Raw genomic sequence first — 3487 nt, 5'->3', positions numbered from 1 at the left:
CTCCTATGGTCGCACGGGTCGGGTCGAGGGGGGCAGGGGCAGGGGCGGGGGGGGGGGGGGGGAGGCTCTCTGCTGGCGCCTACAAGCCCCGTCCCTGCAGCAAGTAGCGGAGACCTCCTCGCCACCTCTGTGCATGCCTTTATTTATGAAGCCCTTTATTGGTGGTTTATACAGGCGGGAGAGGAAGGCATTCCTATTAGTGGTCCTTTACTATTTGAGAAGGCTAAGAGCTTTAATCAAACTTTAGGAGGGAACGCGTTTTTCTCTGATAGTCAGCGATGGCTCTGTCAGTTTAAAAAGCATAATGACATCTGACAACTGATTATCAGTTTTTCATTTTTATAAAATTGTACTGTTTGTACATGTGTAAACCAACTATATAGAGATGGTGCCTTGTGTAACATTAAACAGACGTTGTACATGGTCCTTATAATGTTCAGGGTTAAAGAGCAAAGCGTGTAAAAATGATCAATACAATTTGTTAAAAACTCACATTGGTTTTCCTGTTAATAAATGAAGAAAACATTGTTTTCAAGAATCAAATGCTTTGTATATTCTGTTAAGGAGATAAGAAGGGAGCTATGTTTTAATGCTTTTCTGGGAGGCATCAGCTAGCTTAAAAGCAATGCCGCATCTTAAAATAACGGATAGAAAGCTCTTTGCCCATTCTCCTGACTGTCTGAATTTTTGATTATCCAATCTGGCCCCAGTCCCAATTAGATCAGATAAATGGGATTCTACTGTACTTAGTAATCCGGTATTGATTGCTGGGAGGCAATATATGATCCTAAGAGAGCCCAGTGCTGATCACATAAACATCTGGACTGTGAACTGGGAAAGGAGAATTTCCCAAAGCACAGAAAAGGAGGAAAAAATACCAGTGTGGTTTAGGGACGAGAAAGAGAATGAACTTCACAATTCAGTACAGGCAGAGTTGGTAGCAGTGCCTATAGTTAAGTTTGCCCAACCCCTTCCATTAGAAGATTCTGTTTTCATGATCTTCACATACTTAACCACTTGGACTGAAATTTTCCATGGCAGGTGTCTGCCTCACGCTAATTTTTTTTGGAAAGTCTCAGCTAAAATAGTTCCACCATTTCTAAGAATGAGAAGAGAAAAATATGTTGTCTTGTCCATGTTAAGAAATGCTCACAGCTGCTTTGTTGAGAAGCTCTAGCACCTCCAGGCGTTGGCAAAGGGACTTGAAGTCAATGGGAGCTGTGCTTTGAACATATAAAGTGCTATATAATCCTAAGTACTCTGAAAAATCAGGTCCTAAGTCTCTCAAATTGGGCACCCAAAATTAATAGACACTTTTGAATAATAACCCCTCACCTCACAGAGGTGTTGTGAAGATAAATTCATTGATGGCTGGGAGCGACTCAGATATTAGAGTGATGAGCATCACAGAAACAACCATGAGGAAATGACCAATTCAGTATTTAGTGCAAGGTTTGTATGGTGTGTGGTAAATAAGGTGGGGAGCCACACATTGAATGATGTGTATAAAAATAAATATTAAAGAGCTACCCATGCCATGAGCACCATCCATCCATCCTGTGCACTGAATGAGATGGGGTCCTCTGAAAAAATAGTACAAGATCAAGTAATTAAAACTGTATCATAATGCACTAAGGTTGCACAGGCAGCCTTAACTCTGACAATTCGTAACTTTGGGGTGCTTGACTTTGCCACCTTAACATCCTTTTAATGTAGGCTTTTGTTTCTGTTGTTGTATGTAATTGTATTTAATATGACCCTCGAACTAGTGAATTCTCTGTATCTACTTTTTTTAAATATCTGTCTCTCTCCCCATAACCAATCCTGTCCCTTTTCTTTGTTTCTTCCCCAACACCGCTTTCCCTACCCTGCTCCCCCTTTCTTTTCTCCTTCCACCTCACTACATAAAACAGGTCCCAAATCCTGAACTAGTAGAGCCCCTGCCTCTGGATCCTGCCAGCAATGTTGGGAGCATTATGGCACCCTCAATTTGCTGCTTCTGTCTTCCTATCCTCATTACTCAGCACTGGGTAGTGGGATTGTCATTGGAGGTAGGGTCACTTATTAGTTCACATGCTGGTGACATTCCGTGATATGGCTGTGTATGTCAGACAGGAGGCATGGGGTCATTTGGATGAAAGGCAGCTTTACAGGGATGTCATGAGGGAGAATTATGGGACTGTGATCTCTCAGTAAAGATTTATTTTCTCTCATTCCACAGACACTGTGTGGTCTCCTGGTGCCAGGTCTGCTGTGGCTCTTGGTTCTTCTCTCATGTCCTAGGCCTGGTCTGCATACACAGTTTGCACCAGTTAACTAAAAACTTTAAAAATTTTAAATTGCTAATTTACTGAGTTAAGCTAAATCAACATTGAAAAAAATTACAGCTCTGTGAAGAGGTTTGCACTGGTTTCACTAAATCGGTTTAAAAACTGATTTTAGATAATCAGGAGTTTTCTGTGTAGACAACAAAACAAAAATGGCAACAAAAATCATTAGGGGTCTGGAGCACATGACTTATGAGGAGAGGCTGAGGGAACTGGGCTTATTTAGTTGGCAGAAGAGATAAGAGTGAGGCGGGATTTGATAGCAGCCTTCGACTCCCTGAAGGGGGGTTCCAAAGAGGATGGAGCTCGGCTGTTCTCAGTGGTGGCAGATGACAGAACAAGGAGCAATGGTTTCAAGTTGCAGTGGGGGAGGTCCAGGTTGGATATTAGGAAACACTATTTCACTAGGAGGGTGGTGAAGCACTGGAATGCGTTACCTAGGGAGGTGGTGGAGTCTCCTTCCTTGGAGATTTTTAAGGCCCGGCTTGACAAAGCCCTGGCTGGGATGATTTAGTTGGGAATTGGTCCTGCTTTGAGCAGGGGGTTGGACTAGATGACCTCTTGGGGTCCCTTCCAACCCTGATATTCTATGATTCTATGACAAACCCTTACACCCCACCTTTCAAACTTTCCACACCCCACCTGTTAACCTCTGTTCACATCCCTCTTAGCGCTGCCCTAGGACCAATCAGCATTAAGGGGTGTGACATATGTCCTGCAACTGAGCATGTACTATGGGGCACAATTGAGCCTTCCAATGGTAGGTCCTCCTTCCCTGGACCAATCAGCTCTGAGATGGGTCTGAAAATCACACCTCTCTATGTCTCCCAAGACCCTGCCCCCGAGGCACACATCACATGTGTTTGATTGTTTTTCCAGGGGTGAGCCAGCCCTCATGATCCCTTCTGTAGCCTGCCCATGCTCACCTCTACCAAGTCTGTCTCAATCTAGGCCCTGCGTAATGTTGCCTGATTTAGGGTGTTAATATTAATTTGGATAATATGGGTTTTAGGCTCGCCAATCTGTTTGATCAGAAGATAAAAGTTCTTGTCCCGAATCAGGCTCCACAGAATTTACAAAGGACCCTCGGGGGTATGACAGGAAGCTCACGCTGAGGCAGATATAGCCATAAAGACTTTTTATTAAAATAAATGAAGTAG

Source organism: Malaclemys terrapin, chromosome 1, assembly GCF_027887155.1.
Source record: "Malaclemys terrapin pileata isolate rMalTer1 chromosome 1, rMalTer1.hap1, whole genome shotgun sequence".
Lineage (NCBI taxonomy): Eukaryota > Metazoa > Chordata > Testudines > Emydidae > Malaclemys > Malaclemys terrapin.
This window is presented reverse-complemented; position numbering follows the sequence as displayed.